The 16,989-nt window shown below is 46.7% G+C and overlaps 1 long non-coding RNA gene across 1 annotated transcript; it reads right to left on the reverse strand.

Moving 5' to 3' along the window:
- Positions 1-8,299: 8,299 nt before the first annotated feature.
- LOC142274947 (uncharacterized) lies at positions 8,300-8,640 on the reverse strand. Its single transcript, XR_012739163.1, has 2 exons — positions 8,580-8,640; positions 8,300-8,499 (listed from the first exon to the last, which is right to left on the reverse strand). It is a non-coding gene; the product is annotated as an uncharacterized LOC142274947 (long non-coding RNA).
- Between the last annotated feature and the right edge of the window lie 8,349 nt (positions 8,641-16,989).

A 16,989-nucleotide genomic window follows, 5' to 3' on the forward strand; every position in this document is an offset into this window, starting at 1 on the left:
ATTGAAACTCGAGTAACAAATTCCAGTGGATGCAGCCTGGGCACCGGCTTTGCTAGTCAGGAGGATGGAGAAGGGAGAAGAGCAGCAGGTGTCTTGCTCCTTCCATCCAATCCCTGTATGGTCATTTCCCTTATTTGTCTGGTAAGAGGTGCATATGGTGATTGGTTATTTCTCTTGTCAGTATGAGTGGGTGCATATGAAGGTGGAGGTGCTGAAGATGGGGGAGGTGCACTGGATGTGTTTGGCATCAGTCCATTTTCTTTACCCAGCCTTTCCTCAGCTCCCGCCCTCAGGAATTTCTTGCATTCCCACTTCAGATGTCCGGGTTGGCCACAGAAAAAGCAGTGGATATTGCTCTTTCTGTTACCCCCCCCCCCCTGAATTCTTGTTTTTAGAATTCAACACCGGTTTCTTGTTTTTGATCTGTTTTTCCTGGGATACTAATGTGTCAGTGTTCCCCTCTATCATGGCTATTTTTGACTTTACCTGATTTTGCTTCATTCGTCTACGTATTCTATCAATAAATGATGTGGCCTCTTGTAGACTTTCCATCCTGGAAGCTATTTCGAATGAAGCAGGGTCCAAATATTTAAACTTTTTAACAAAGGCCTTGACCATGGAAGTCGGTTCTTGATCAGATCCGATTTCCAGTACCATTCTATAGGCCTGTTCGAATTTCACTAAAAAGACAAATGGATCCTCCTGTATGTGTGTTTTAAGGTTTTCTAACAATTCGACTGTTGGGGTAGACTCTCCTGTGGTAAAGAGAATTAACTGTCTCAGCCTATCTTCCTTTGTGTCATGGATCAGGTCATCGTGTTCGTTTGGCCTAGGTGTTGCTTGTAACCTTTTTGCCATGTGGGAGGGAAGCCATACCCTAAATATCTTGTTTCTCTGTTCATTCGTTAGATTATATTTATCTGAATGTGACTCAAAAATGTCCGCATTATGGAAGGCGTCCATTTTATCATCATATTTGGGTATGTCTTTAATGATTTTCATTAATTGGTCATGGATTTTAATGTTAAGACGGGCGGCCTTATCATGTAACTTCTTTTTCCGAAGTTCCTCCTCATTCAGACTCTCGTCCTCGGCCGTATTCAGCCCGTCCGGTATGTCTGAACCTGAGGCAGGTGATGCGGAAGCATCTGTCTTGTTCTGTCTCGTATTAACAGATACATATTTAATATCTTTCCGTAATTTTGATATTAAATCTGCTCTTGTTTCCAACTGATCCTCCAGATGTTCGATATGTTCTGCTAATATCGAACAATTTGGACAATCTGTTGTTTCTGCATCTGTGATGTGTGTATCTGTTGTATTGGGTGTATCTGTTGTATTGGGTGTATCTGTCACCATGCAGATGGTGTGTGCATATGGCTGTGCCCCACCCACCATGGAGTTGCAAGTGTATACCATACCCAATACATTCTGTATCTTTTTCTGTAACCGTTTCACAGTAAAAAACTTCTTATCTAACTTAGCATTCTCAAGTTCACATTGCCGGTACAGATTTGACCATAACTGTGCGTCAGTATGCGTATGGTCAAAAGAATACACTACAATACTGTTACTAGAATAATCATGAATGAAATCCATATCTCACCAATATGTGATGCGTTGTCCTGGAATGGCTCCAATCGTCTGTGGATCAATCGTCCTGGAATGGCTCCAATCGTCTATGGATTGATGGTCCTGGAATGGCTCCAATCGTCTGTGGATCGATCGTCCTGGAATTGGAAGTCCTCAGATGTCCGTCAAGGCTTTGACACATACGACCTCCGTGCAGCTTGTCACGTTAAACCTCACCAAGGTCCGTGATGTAGACACAGTGTATCGTTGTTGCCTGCAGGCTTAGACAGAGATTACTGCACTGACCCCCCTTCTTGGACAAACAGCAGGGAATGACGTAAGAAAAAGGGTCTTCCAGCAAAAGGCAGTGTGAGAAAAAAAAAAAAATCACCACGCACAGAAAACAGCTGTGCCTCTCAATCATTCAGGCTGATGCTCGCCAAATATGTTAAAAATACGGTTTGACGTGACAAATGCAAAGCCAGTATATTAATGATTGGAGCAAAATAGGTGCAAAAACATATTATGGATTTATTCAGATAAAAGTTGTAGTTACAGTCATTACAGAGAAGTTACTGTCTTGGCTTGAGTTAATAGATGGATAGACAGATAAGTAGAGAAAAAAATAGTTCATTTGTCTTACATAGCTGTGATGTTGTAAACCGTCTCTCTCTGTGGATCGTCTGGTCCTCCCTTCTTTCTCCTCCTTCTCCTGACCCTTTGAAGTGTGGTCTGCTTTTATAATCCAAACGCCACCTCCTGATTCTAGTTATCTCTTTACATGGAGTTACAAGAAGTAACTATCCTTTTTAGTTGAGCATTATGTCATATCACGTATTCATATTTTTGCAGAATAAGTGACTTGCGCAGTGGAGACTTGTAAAACTAAACCACTTCGACATATATATATAACTCTTTTGAAGCTCGCTGAACTTTGACCCTAGTGTAACAGAAAGAAGATTCTCAAAGCTAATTTCAGTTCTTAGCCCAAATTCCAAACAGAATATAGCAGTATGCTGAAAGCTTTGACGAACAATAGCAGATGGCTTCGGTTCTACCTTGTCAAACCCTTGGTTAGCAGATTCAACATTCAGACATCCTTAAAGGGGATGGCGCAAAATATATATACATTTTATGAATGCATATATTCAAGTTTATGAATCAAATCTCCATAAACTCACTATTTTACATGGATGCTGATGGATCCAGTCTAAGCTCTTTGGAGCTGACTAGAGGATCAGGATATCTTATGGCTTCAATCTAGGGACTCCGGACCCGGTTGGAGACCATATCCACAGCCTAGGGATTTCGACTCTGGCTGCCAGGATTTTATCATCAAACCAGGACTACCTAAGGAGGACACGCAGGTTGGGACAGTTCAGTCACCTGTTACAGACTTTGCAGACCTCAGACAGCTTGGAACCTGTGAGGCATGGACATTCTAATCCCTGGTGAGCCAGCGGAAGGGGGAGACTCTGTTGCCTGTTACATTTGTGTGTTTTGCTGGTTATGCGTTATGTGCCGTTAATTGTTTGGGGATCCAATAAAGTCTAATTATTGTGGTTCCCTAACCCTGTGTTGTCTGAGTAGTGTTATGCCCACGGTTAAGGAGGCCGGCGTTCAGTTGGGATGAGCCCTGAGCCACACTGTCTTTCTAAAGGCGGCGGGTTTTAGTGGACGAGAGCACCCACTGAGCCCCGTGTCTCCACAATTGGTGGCAGCAGTGGGATACTACTCAGCCTGGTTTACCCAGGGGAGCTGCAGTGGACTGGTGTTTTCGGACACCGTCCAGGGCTCAACAACCAGGGAGGCACATAAGCATACCAAGCAGGCCATAGGGGAGGCATTCAGGTTTCGGACGCTGCCATGTCCAACCTCACCAGCTCAGCCATGGGACAAGGACAAGAGAGGAGTTACGACCGCTGCAGTAAATGGATGCTGCAGGATCTGTGCCGGAGGCGAGAGATTGTCTGCTGGAGCGCTGAGACTCGGTCGGACTTGATCCGGAAATTAGTCCGTTGGGATGAACAGAATGATGCAGAGGACGATGAGGATCCCGCCGATATTGACCCAGAGGATGTAGACTATGTGCCACATCATGGATCTAGTGACAATTGGGAATCAACTTTGTCCAAAATGGCCCAAGCCACAGCGTTGTTGGATGCATTGGGGCCCAGATCCTCAAGAGAAGAGAGGGCTTATGTTCTGGAATATGTTTATGGGATTCCAGCTGCAGTACTGCTAACACCAGCCGGTCGAGAAGGATGGTCCCGCTACCCAGCAGAAGCTGCGCCAAAACAAAGGACTACAAACAGGGCCTGTGACTCGCCCAATCTATGGCGCTGTTATACATGTGGGCGCAATGGACATATAGATAAAGATTGTCTCCAAAACCGAGGCCGCATGCTTGGAGCCTGTCTGCCACTCCAACCAGTCAACATATGCCGAGATGAACCAACGAGACCTGAGGAATGCTACTCCCAAGAAACACCAATAGTTGAGGAAGTGGTTTATCCAGTCCACACCCTACGGCAGGCCGGACACCGTACACCAGCCAACCTCCATCCCCACATCCAGACGGTCAAGGTCGGTGATAAACAGGCTCAGGGACTTCGAGACATTGGATCTTCCATCACTCTGGTAAGCCCAGTTATTGTTTCTCCAGAAGACCCTGTACCAGATTCCCAATTATCCATCTCCCTGGCTGAGGGCCAGCGCTCAGACATTCCTCTGGCATGTGTGCAGTTGGACCTAAGGACCGACCAGGGAGAGGTCGAGGTGGAGCTTGAGGACAGCCGCCCCACACCTGGTATTTTGGGGACCAACCAGGAAGTGATCGATGTGGGGATTGTGAACAGCCTCCCCATTCCTGACATTGTGGAGACTGACCAGAGCAAGGCTGATGTGGAGCTTATGGACACCGTCCCCACACCTGTTGTTTCAGGGACTAGCCAGGAGGAAGTTGAAGTGGGGTTCATAGATGGCCCCACCAAGCCTGTTGTTTCAGATACCACTCAGAAGGAAGTGAAAGTGGGGCTTGTGAATTACCTGCTCACACCAGTCATTTTGGAGAATGACCTAGGACAAGGACTAGCCAGTCAGTTTGAAGAAGCCATCACCCACCTCCAAGCCAAGCAGGACCCTGATGTGGATCTTTCTAGCTTGCCCACAATATGGCTGCTCAACTTGGGGGAGGTAATCAGGGGGAGGTGTATAGATGCAAGCCTCTGTTGCTGACCTCACCATTAAAAAGGACAATGCCGTCAAGAGGAGAAGGATGATCGGAAGCCTATCATGTCTGGCTAATATTAAGAAGGGGGAGGAATGTGACGACATGGACTCTCATGGGTTAAAGTTTCTTAAAATCCAGCCAGACAGCATGATAGATTGTCTATAGATGGGGGAGAAGTCCCTCATTGTTTTTACAAGACTCTTGTTGACTCAATGTAATTGTGTTGGCCACTGAAAGCTAGACGTATTGTTCTCCAGACATTTCCAGTAACCATTGTATTGTAGTTGTGTATTGATAATGTAATTACCTTAGTAGCCATTGTCTAGTCGGTGACTCCCAGTTTACATGTACACCCTTAAGCTGGGTTTACACACTGCAACATCGCAAAGGACATCGCTGTAACGTCACCGGTTTTGTGACGTAACAGCGACCTCCCTAAGTCTCTGTTGAGTCGCTGGTGAGCTGTCAAACAGGCAAACCTGGCCAACAACTCAGCAGCGATACAGACCTGCCGAACAACCTCGCTGGTCTTTGGGGACGTGTCACACAGCAGGTACTTGACGACTCCCACCTATGTGTAGGCGTGGTAGAGTCCTTTTTACACGCCCCCCTCAGCTCCGATTGGTTAACGCTAGGGCGTTCTCCTGAGCTTGGTCCTGAGCTTCTGCATTGCTTAGCGGATCTTTGTAGAGTGCTGTATGCGGTGACTCTACACTGATCTATATAGCATCTATATAGCATCAATACAGCTTCTATATAATACTCAACTCCATCTACAAGGTAAGCATCGTTACAGGGTCTCAAATATGTATGATTTTTTTTAGCGATTCCTTTTTTTCCCCTTTCTCATTTAAGGTCTCTGTAGCGATTCCGTTGTTACTACTTTATAGGAATCTGCAATCAGGCGGCCAAATCATTTGAGGTCTCTGTAGCGATTCCGTTATTACTACTTTATCGGAATCTGCGATCAGGCTGCCAAATCATTTGAGGTCTCTGTAGCGATTCCGTTATTACTACTTTATAGTAATCTGCGATCATGCTGCCAAATCATTTGAGGTCTCTGTAGCGATTCCGTTGTTCCTACTTAACTTTGCGATTATGCTTAATTTACTGTACATTTAGCATGGGCGGCCATTTTAGCATGGGCGGCCATTTTAGCATGGGCGGCCATTTTCTGCCACGTCCTACAAACACTAGTGCGGTTTGACTTGTTTTTTTGGTACTATGAAAAGGAAATGGAGGCCTTGACTTTACTGTACATTCCCTTTAGCGTGGGCGGCCATGGGCATTTTCTGCACTTTTGGAAAATGTAATAAGTATGTTCCGTTCTCAATGTTTATTTTTATTTTTTTCAGATGCCCTCTTCTCAGGAATTTACCAGAGAACTTATTGAGTTATATCGCTCACTGCCTTGTTTATGGAAGATAAAATCGGCAGATTATACCAATAGATATAAAAAAAAAGGAGGCCTATCAAAAGCTTGTAGCCTTTTTTAAGCTACACCAGCCAGATGACCCCGTAGATGAAAATTTGGTAAAAAGAAAAATTCAAGCTCTACGTACAGTTTATAGGAGAGATCTAAAAAGGGTGGAGCAGTCAATTAAGTCCGGTACCGGAACGGAGGACATATATACACCAACGTTGTGGTATTATGAGCTCCTTTCCTTCACTAGAGACCAAGAGCTACCACGGAGAATGGAAGACCTCATGGATAAAAACCCTGACACGGGGAGTTTGCCCCTTGCGGGTGATGTAAGTACCTTATTTTAGACCTTGAAACAGCATTTCAAACAAATTCAAAAAAAAGTTTGTAGGTATATGGTTAACTTTACTAGAAGATTTTGAACTATGGGTTTCAATGATAAATTTTCCATATTCCTAAAGTTATCCCTTTCACTTACTAAAAGTATACCCCTTCACTAGTTTCTGCCCACTCAGTTATCATAGCGTAAAATGCCATTTCATAGCCCGTACAAGTAGTATTCCATATCCCGTTATACTACTATTTCAAATCCCGTAGAACTAATCCCTGCCTACCATTGATTTCCAGTCCACGTGTACCCTTGTGAATGCTGCTCATGATATCCAATGCAAACACATTTCTGTGGTGGGTTGGTGTTGAAAGATGTGAAGTAATATTTTGGTTTGGCGTTAACATGAATTTTCTGTTCACGCAGGAGCATATGCAAGATGCTGAAGAAGAATTGTCCACAAGTGAAAACAGTGACATAGCCAGCACGCAAATTTCAAGCGAGGACACTCCTGACAAAGCTCCACCATGTCCATTACCTCAACGCCTTATAGCATCGCGTAAACGAAAAGCTGGCCGGCCACCATCTCCAGATCTAATTGGTTTGGCCAACAAAATCTTAAGCGTGCAGAACAGCCCCACTGTTGGCTGCTTTGCAAAACTTATGGACGAGAGAATGTCCAAGCTAGAAGACACGCAAAGGAACCACCTGGAAAGGATCGTCCTGGATGCACTGGCGAAAGCAGCAGCAGGAAAACTAAAAGACACTTCCGTTGTAACTGAGAGCATTCAGCCAAATATGTATTCCCAGTACCCACAGTACAGCACACTCATGCATATAATGCAGCCTCCGCCACCATCGCACCCTGGCCCCCCACAGTTTCCACTCTTTCCAAGCTCTTCCCAGTTACGCTCAACGCCCAGCCAACAATATGGAAACTCAGACGGCTACTACCAAGAGTTGTAGCTGTATTGTAAATTATCAGTTTTCCATACTTCTTTTGATATGTTGTGTTGATGTTTGGTTTTTTCTTCACTTTATTGATTGTATTGATACCATATGTGTTTTGTTAAAAATAAAACATTTTATTTTGTTTCAAAATTGTGGCCTGTGGGCATGAATGAAATAATGGTTGAGAGTGATGAAAGATGTTTTTTTGGGGGTGAATAGGGACTTCAGACAATAGTGTATATAAATTCACACGTTATTTTACATACCTTCAAAAAGCCCGTATATACTGTATATAGGACTGAGCCCCAAGGGAGAGTGAGATCTGCACCAAAAACATGGATGCAGACCTCTGTGACACCCTGGTTTTGCCAGGGCGGCATAGTGCTCTTTGTGCTGCCAACTACTGCTCAGGGTGATGTGTATGCCCCATACTCTTATGGGATGTATATGACGCAGCCTCTCCTGATATGTATATGCCTCCGTGTCTCCTGTGATGTAGATGCCCCAGCTTCTCCTGTGATGTGTATGCCCCCAGCCTCTCCAGACCAAGACAAACCTGGAAAAGCAGTTGTGAGCAACAAAATGATCAATATCACCGAACATCACAGTCGCTACAGCCACCACTTGGGTGAGTTAATTAATTCATTGACCAAATATAGCCAGGTCGTTTTCAAGTTGAAAATTTTTAGTGGTCCCAGAAGGTTGGTAGAAAATTACAAATGTCCCCCGGCAGTAAAAAGGTTCCCAACCCCTGTTTGAAAGGTTTTTCAAAAAATTGACACAACACCGAATATAAACTTGAAAGATTTATGTGTAATAAAAAAAACCAAAAACCTGTTTACAACAAATAATAAGAAATTTAGTGGCCCTGTGGTTGGCTTGCCACAAACTGGTTTAACAAATCGCCATGTCGGCGTATGGCTTGCGACAGACGCCTATGTGATTCCAGCATCTGCGTGTTTGACTCGATCAGGTCCTGTAGTGTGGGGATTTCTGTGGAGGGAATGGTAAAAGTTAACCAGGCTTGTTCAAACATCGAACTGATAGGTATATGTTTTTTGTTGACCACTTACGGTTTTGTGGTTCATCACCTTCATCCTCCGAGGCGCTGACGGCCCAACCAGATCCTGTGGCTAGGGAACACAAATCAATTATTAGTACACGACAGCCCACCATCATTTTAACATCCATGTATCCTTTCCAACTTGTAGGGACACCATGTTATGTGCATAAATTACAGGAAGGGTAGCCTGCACCAAACTCACCAACTGATGCGGGGGAAAAGGCATCGGGAGACAGTGAATGATGAGGAGACAGGGTATAAGGTGGTGGTGGGGTTGATTGAAGTGATGGGGTTGCAGCAGGTGATGGGTTTGGAGAAGGAGAGGGTGGCCCAGCAGGAGATGGTGCAGCAGGTGGAGGTGGGGTAGACGCAGCTGATGCTGGACCAGGAGATGGTGGAGCCGGTTGCGGTGGTGGTGCAGCTGGGGGTGGTCCTAGGTATAGGAGAAAACTTCTATTGAGCGGATAACTCCAGGCCTCCACGGCTTAAGCCCGCTTTACACCATACAATTCTGCATACAATATCGTATGCGATGTGACACGGCCCCATCGTATGTGCGACAAGTTACATTAGTTTCCCTTTCATTTTTTAAACAGACATAACTATTCAGATTTTAAGACATCGTAGTGTGTGAAGCCTAGATGATACGATTAACGAGCGCATAAAGCATCGTAATCGTATCATCGTTGTAGCGTCGGCGTAATCCATAATTACGCTGACGCGACGGTCCGATGTTGTTCATCGTTCCTGCGGCAGCACACATCGCTGTGTGTGAAGACGCAAGAGCGAGGAAAATTTCCTATCGGCGTCACCGCGGCTCCCGTAGGATATGCGGAAGGAAAAAGGTGGGCGGGATGTTTACATCCCGCTCATCTACGCCCCTCCGCTCCTATTGGCAGCCTACCGTGTGACGTCGCAGTGAGTCCGTACGACCCGCCCCCTTAATAAGGAGGCAGGTCACCAACCAGAGCGACGTCCCAGGACAGGTGAGTCCATGTGAAGGTGCCGTAGCTATAATGTTCGCTACGACAGCTATCACAAGGATATCGCAGCTGCGAGGGGGGCGTGGACTATCGCGCTCGGCATCGCGGCATCAGCTTGCGATGTCGCAGCGTGCAAAGTACCCCTAAGGCCATTATATACTGCCATTATATACTGCATTCTAACATGCTGTATATAAGAGCCCTGGCCGCTGTGACAACATAAAAAATACTTTATATAACTTACCTAGCCGTCGCGCTGCTGTGGAATAGGAGGACGGAGATGGCTGAAAGAGGCGCCGGCGGAACTGAACAACGTACACGCCTCCGTGACCCTATTCCACTGTAGCGCGACCGTAAGGTAAGTTATATAAATTGTTTTTTATTTGCTTTGTCTGGTGTTGTTTAGGGGTTAACAAAACCAAACCAGGCCAAAGCCGCAAAACAACACTCACCACGACGCCTCATGATGTCTGCCCGGATGCTGGCGAACAGATCACTTGACCTGTATCGCAGGTCCGCCACCTTCTTTCTGATTTGGGTTGTGGACCGCTCCAGCCCAAATCGACAGGACAGGCCTCTCCTGATCTTCTCCAGCACTGTCTGCTTATGCAGTATGGGATGCTCATGGGGGGCCTCACAAAGGTAATCCAGTTTTACCACCATTTTCACTAGATAGTGAACCTCCACAGACCCCCAGGGAGAAGAGCGCCTCCTTGCCGCCATGTTCCCGCCTCTGGGCATAGTAAAAAATCCACGCCGCCCACCAGACTTCAAAGACGACGGGAGCAACGTCATCACGTCACGTTATGAACAGCGTCGCAGTAGCGATCCCGCTTGCGGTCTCATTGTCAGCTAGCCCGCTCTAACCGCGTCAGCACAGCTGCGCCTCCGTCTGCCGGGAACGCAGTAGCGTCGCCGGCCAGAAGTGAACGCTGGTGTGGGCACTGTTAATACTAGTCCTTCTAACATAAAAATCCAATACACAAACATAAATCAATGATTTAAGTGCTATCTATGCAATTTGCTGTCTGACTCGGTTACAGCCGATATCGCAGACGGGAACGCTACTGTGATTCTGTGCTAGCTTTATTCAGACCGCTAGTTTCACGAACGGGAACGCTACTGTGACGCGGTTCGAGCGGCTCGTTGAAAACGAGACCGCTAGCGGGATCGCTACTGCGACGTTGTTCAGAACGTGACGTGATGAAGTCTTTTGGGCAGCGTACACGCTCAGAGGCGGGAACATGGCGGCCAGGAGACGCAGTTCTCCATGGGGGCCTGTTGAGGTGCATTATCTGATTCGGATGATGATAAAAAAAGATTATTTTTGTGAGGCAGAGCATGAACATCCCATGCTTCACAAGCAGGCTGTGCTGAGGCTAATTAGCAGAGGCCTGGCCCGTAGATTTGGGGTGGAGCGATCCACAACCCAAATCTGGAAGAAACTGGCAGACCTGCGTGTTAGGTTGACCTAACGGTCACAGCTATTGCCAGCGATGTCCGAATGCAGAGAGGGTACCGGTGACCCCCCTCTGCCCTCCCTTTAGCCTTCAATGAAAACAGGCAGACACCGTTATACACGTAAAGGCTAGGAGACGTGCGGCTCCGAATAGAAAGACTGTATTATTTTGTTTACAATACAAGGTTATACAGATTTGATTAGGGCGTAACTATGCAGCATACATATTCATTAATCTACATTCATTAAGGCGTGGATTGCATATTCCCAGCAAGAGAAATTAATATAATGACTTATACTCCCATAACAAGATGTTGCGTTCTTATTCCCATAACAAGATGTTTGTCAGTCGTTTCTAAGTCAAAACATTCTGCGTCCTTGAGGTTGGTCTCACAATTTATTACGCAAATAAGTCTGGTTCGGTCTTGCCAGGGAGAATGAATTTCTATTATTTTTCTAAGGCAGTGAAAAAGGTTAACTCTTTCCTCACAATCCCCCCTATTGGCGTGATTGATGGACAGGGGGCCATCGAGAAGCTGTGGACTATAGAGAGAGCAGGCTAGCCTCCAGATACTTTCTGAGCCGCGGGTTTGCTCAGGGAGTGTCGTCTCACATCCGTCACCCAGGACTGCCTGCATGCCTCTCGATAGGAGTCTCATCATGATACGCCAAGGTGATTTCTAGAGGAAAGAGTAGAGAAGAGAAAAAGGCATATTAGTGATTTCATACGGGTGCTGAATAATCATTGTATCTACATTGCTTCAAGCAGCGGGAAAACAAAGCCATTAGCAACTTGAACACTACATAAGCAACTAGTAAACAGAGTAACACTTGGAACACTGATAGTCTGTTGTAACAGCCTCCCCATTGAAACACTTCGTTTATTGGGACTGGTATGGCTAAGTATTGCATGAAGAGGCTGTCACAGGTGCGTGTGTACATATCCAGCAGTCTGTGATCTCAAGTTTTTCAGCTAACACTTCATGATGGGTCTCAAATGAATTCTGCCGTGGTGTAGAAGGCCCCAAAAAGAGAGTACACATAGAAATACTTATCAGCAGTATTAGGCCTTCTTGCAGTGGCTGGCATGGACCCATGTCGATCTCCCCTCAAGTTTGACGGAGGTTGGAGTGGTCAGCTGGACAGTCAAAGGCCCTTCGAATCGTGGCTCAAGGGTCTTTCTCACGTGCTTCTTTAGGTAGACCCGGTCACCAGGCTTTAGGGAGTGGGTTCCTGGAACAGCATCAGGATCAGGTAGAGAAGAGTAGACCCTTTGGTGGGTTTCAGTTAGTCTCTTCTGCAGGGAAACAACATAAGACGTTAGGCTATCACATTGCAGGTGTAACTCCTGCGGGAAGTAGCATCCTAATCTGGGTGCACTACCAAAGAGTATTTCAAATGGTGAGAGCCTGTGCTTTCCCTGCGCGGTAGTCCTTATAGAGTAAAGAGCTATGGGGAGACATTCTGTCCATGGTCTACCAGTCTCCTCCACTGCCTTGGCTAGTTTGAGCTTTAGAGTCCCATTTAACCTTTCCACTTTCCCTGATGACTGTGGGTGGTAAGGTGTGTGTAAGGCTGACTGAATGCCTAACAGGGCACAGGTGTTCTGGAAAACTTGTCCAGTGAAATGAGTACCTCGGTCTGACTCTTTGACTTCAGGGAGTCCAAACCGGGGTACCAGCTCACAGGCCAATTTCTTTGCTGTAATTCGGGCCGTGGCTGAGCTTACAGGATAGGCCTCTGGCCATCCTGAGAAGAGGTCTACACAGACAAGTACAAACTCGTAGATGCCATGTTTTGGCAACTGTATATAGTCTATTTGTACTCTTTGAAATGGGGCAAACGTCTTTGGCATGTGTCTTTGCGGGGTTTTAGTTAGCTGGTCTGGATTGTGTTGTTGACAGATGTGACAAGCTTTTATTCTCTAGGAGGCGTATTGTCTGAAGCCGTGGGCTATCCAATATGGTTGCATCTGGTTCATGATTGAGTTTGTGCTACCGTGTGTGGGGTAGTGGAGTACTTGGAAAATGGCAGGGAACCAACTGCGTGGCAGGACGGGAAGTCCGTTTAGGCGCCAAATCCCCTCCACCTTTTCTGCCCCCTTGGCCCGCCATCCGGCCTTTTCTTCCTCAGAGGCGTTTTCTTGTGTCTTAAAGAGGTTCTGCATTTCTTCCTCCGTCGTTGACACTGTTTCCGTCTCCTTCAAAGGGAGTAAGGCGGCTTGTTTTGCTGTTTGATCGGCCAAGCGATTTCCCCTTGCCTCGGGTGTTTGAGTCTTGGTGTGGGCAGCAACCTTTATGATTGCTAGCTGTTTTGGTATCAAGGCTACTTCCATTAGTTTCTTCACTGAGGCTTCATGCCTGATGGGATTTCCTGTTGCTGTGAGGAATCCTCTAGTCTGCCAGATAGTGCCAAAATCGTGCACAATGCCGTGTGTATAGGCTGAGTCCGTGTAGATGTTCGCTGTTCGTTCTTCTAGAAACTCAATTGCCCAGATGAGGGCAAGAAGTTCTGCTTCTTGAGCAGATATGCGTGGAGGTAGCGGTTGCTTGGCTAAGACTGCATATAGAGTCACTACTGCAAATCTGGTGTGGAACTTGCCTGCTTCATCAGCGTATCTGCTACCATCCACAAAAAGTTCAAAGTCTGGATTTGTAAGCGGTGTCTGCCTGTTTTCATTGAAGGCTAAAGGGAGGGCAGAGGGGGGTCACCGGTACCCTCTCTGCATTCGGACATCGCTGGCAATAGCTGTGACCGTTAGGTCAACCTAACATTATCTGGCGCCCGAAAAGCAGGGACCCGTGTTTCTAATCCCAGGACGCAGTGGACTGTCTTGCCATTCAGAGGAGGAGTGGACCAGACGTGGGGACCAGAAACACCTGGCCAGGTAAGAGTTGAACCTTATTCTTCTCTTTATGCTCCCCACATCTGATCTCCCCTCTCCTCAACGCGCAAAATGGTACACTGTGAGTAGATACTGGGTTATTGGCGGGTTTCTACTGAACTCTGAGAGAGCCTTGCCAGCTGATGTTTTTTGTGCCTTGTTTGGTTGTTTGTTTGTTTGTTTCTCTGTGTTTCTCTGCCTCTCCGTGTGTCGCGTGTCTGCTCTCCTGCGCTTTACTTCTGTGCTGTTGTCCTTGTTGGTTGTCATAGATTCCATACATCAGTGAGTGTTGAAAGGGAATAGTGTACCTGCTCTGTTCAATGGATATGATATTCACTGCCCTAGTGTTAGTGGGAATAGCCCTGTTTGCCATTGCTATCGGATATAGAGTGTATCTCTGTTACAAGAAGGGCAACCCAGCGCCATTCAACATTCTCAGCCCCCTCTGAAGTTAGGACACCACCTTTCAGTAGGAATACAAAAGGAGTTAGTCTCTGAGTATCTCCAGGAAAGGTGGTTCTAGACCTTACCTTAGGTAGGAATACAAAAGGAGTTAGTCTCTGAGTATCTCCAGGATAGGTAGGTTTAGTCCAAAGGACGTTCAAGGGTCTAAAAGCTGAAGAAGATAGAAGAAGAATGGTGCAAGGAATATCAAAAGACAGAAGAGCTGGATGCACCCTGCAACATCTCATTACGTGTTATCATGGCAAAAGAACAGCCAGTCAGTCCAAGGAAGTTTTTAAGACATTTGGATTGAAGCGGAAGGATCAATTGGACCCCAACAAAGGGGACACAATAAGAGCTACTAGAGCAGGAGTGATAGCAGATAAGTCATGGACTAAACTGAACAGAACTCTTTCTGACATGGCAAAAACAGCCCACGATCAAGGTTGGATATACCATGAAGAATCAGACACATGGGAAGAAGCTGGGAAGCAAGCTAATAAGGATCCGCAGCCCCCTCCGTACCTGTCAGCTACTCCTGGAACGACTCCAAAAATAGCAGGATCCCCGGAATGGACCTGCACAAACTGTGGCCAACAAAATCCGGACTGGAGTGAAACATGCCTAGCCTGTGGAGCCCCACAACACAAGCTACAAGCCACAGCACCAGTGCCTCTTTATCCTGTAGTGGAAAGAAGAGTCCTGATAAGACCACCTGTTAATCCACAAAACCCAGATGCTCCCAGAGATGCAGTTCCCCGTACGTATGAAGACTACGTACCCTGGACTCCAGCCGAGCAGATTGCTTTCCTGCAAAATGCTCCAGACCCGACTAGAAACCCAGTCAGTTTTTCACGTTACCTGAACCAAATACAGGTCTCCTACAGATTGATGCAGTCATTCGCAGATGAAGGGCTGGACTTACAAGCGGGTGCAATACGTCGCCTGATGGTAAGATCCTTCATGGATGGAATATATGCACCTCTGGCAGAAAGATTGAAAGCGTGCTGCCCAGAATGGAGGAACATGGAAGACATAGATCTTCTAGTCAACAAAGCAAGCGGCTTAGAAACCGACGCAAAGGATAAAAGGAGCAACAAGAAAGTTGTCATAGCAGCAGTGGACGGTCAGCCAGAAGGTACAAGAAGGAAGGCACCGACCTGCTACTATTGTGGGAGTCAGAGGACGTGATCAGAGACTGTAGAATGAAGAAGAGGGACACTTAAAACTAACCCGAGAGTCAGGAGGAGAAGACTGCCTGACTTGCGGCAGCATGGGATAGGGATGCCAGAGGTCCATTTATACATGTCCCCCTTCACATTGGCAACAAGGAAATAAGAGCTTTGGTGGACTCAGGAGCCTCACACGCTCCTGAACCCCATGAACCTAGTGCCTGAAGGATCCATCTCATCTGAAGCTACTGTAGTATCCGGATTTGATGGACAAGCCCAGATAATCCCAATAACACATCCACTGAAGGTGAAACTGGGACCACACATGTTTGTGTCTAAATTCTTAGTGTCCCCCCTGGGTGGAGATGCCCTAGTGGGAGAAGATCTACTATCAAGACTACAAGCTCAGATTGTCTACAATGAAGATGGATCTGCTATCCTGCAAATTCCAGAAGATATCCCAGAAGAAATCCTGTGCACTCTCCAGATGATAGAAGATCAACCAAAATCTGATGTTACAGGTGAAGTAAACACGGATCCAATACTTCTACAAGTTCCTGCAAAACTCTGGTCCACATCAAAAACTGACCTCGGCACACTACCCATGCCCACTTTATGGTTCATGGATCATGGATCGAAACATCGGTGTTACCATTTAGTAAACATGTTAAATATAATATCCCCAAAATTATATTGTAGGATCACCTTTTATGGCCTAGAGCAGACCTGGGCAAGGGGCGGCCCGCGGGCCACATCCGGCCCGCCTACTCTCTGTGACCGGCCCGCCTGGCTCCGGGCATCCTTGCTGGCCGGTCACTGATGAGGGCAATCTGACCTGTTGTCCGGAGCTCCAGGCTCCGGCCGGCCCGTGGTCAGATCGCCCTCATCACACGCTGCGTGCCGGCAAGGAACAGAGGACAGATACTGCAGCACCGCACAGTGAAGCAGCGGAACGCAGGAATCTGTCCTCTGTTTCCTGCCGGCACTTTCTCTGTGACACACACGCGCGCGCCCTGATGTCGTCAGTACGTCGTCGGGTTCATCAGAGTTCATTGGGAACTGTGACAAGTCCCGAGATGCTCCGGCTTCCAGGTTCTCAACATACACACACACCTGTATACTCACCCAGCGATGCGGTCCCCAGCACTGTCCCTTCTTCCAGCTGCTCACTCCAGTGAATATTCAGTGAGTATACTTACAAGCGATAAGGAGCGGGAGGCAGCAGAGTCAGAGACAGCAGCGCTGGAGAGAGGTAAATATAGAAAATCTTTTTATTAAAAAGACCCGTGTTTTCTCTGGTATTTGTCACACTGATGTCACACAGATCACATCAGTGTGCGATCCGTGTGACACCTGTGTGCTGCCAGAGAAAAAAAGGATATGTGTGCGTGCAGGTCCACGAGGGGGTCACACAGTCCGTAACTTACTGTTTGTATCTGAAGGGATAGTATATATGCTATATACAGTATTGGGTAAAA

Source organism: Anomaloglossus baeobatrachus, unplaced genomic scaffold (genome assembly GCF_048569485.1).
Source record: "Anomaloglossus baeobatrachus isolate aAnoBae1 unplaced genomic scaffold, aAnoBae1.hap1 Scaffold_381, whole genome shotgun sequence".
Classification (NCBI taxonomy): domain Eukaryota; kingdom Metazoa; phylum Chordata; class Amphibia; order Anura; family Aromobatidae; genus Anomaloglossus; species Anomaloglossus baeobatrachus.